Raw genomic sequence first — 744 nt, 5'->3', positions numbered from 1 at the left:
TAATATTTTTAACTCTTAAAATAAAAAAAATGTATCATAATAAATCCTGTAGTATAATAAGATCTAATTCTATCAATCTATATTATATATATTATAATAATAAGATCTGCATAACAATATGATTTTTTATTTTTTCCAAATGCCAATATATATGATGGATCAATGCCAATATTGTGCTCCCTTTTTCGCATAAGAGATAAGACACACTTGAATGTTTTTCTCCTCCTCCTGTATAAATATGGAATGGAAAAAAAAGGAAGAAAAATAAGTTAGAGATAAATCGATAAATCAATTTTATTAGAAAATTATTATTTTTTAAATAATAATTAGTCAACAAAATAGAGAAGAATGTAAAAAGTTAAAAGAGAAAAAAATAAAAAATAAGAATTAATTGATTATTGATTGAAAAAAGTTAATTCTCAATTTTTTTTCTATCCTAGAGTGTGGCATGCATTTTTTTATTTTGTCATGGAAAAGAGTGTGTCTGAACGTGTTAATATTGTGGCTAACAAAATGTCTCCATGAATGTTAAAACTGTGGCTATTGGAGTAAAAAGCGTGGCTAATTAAAAACGCGTCGCCCTCTTTAGCCATAGATATTCATTTGTTGCGAAAATATAATTGTCATAGTTTTTTTAGAATTTAGCCACAGATTTTTTCGTGGCTAAACCCCTTATTTTTAGTAGTGTGTTATATTGATGCAATTATTTTTTTATTTATTTAAAAATGTATTATTTAAAAAGGG

Source organism: Arachis duranensis, chromosome 10 (assembly GCF_000817695.3).
Source record: "Arachis duranensis cultivar V14167 chromosome 10, aradu.V14167.gnm2.J7QH, whole genome shotgun sequence".
Lineage (NCBI taxonomy): Eukaryota > Viridiplantae > Streptophyta > Magnoliopsida > Fabales > Fabaceae > Arachis > Arachis duranensis.
This window is presented reverse-complemented; position numbering follows the sequence as displayed.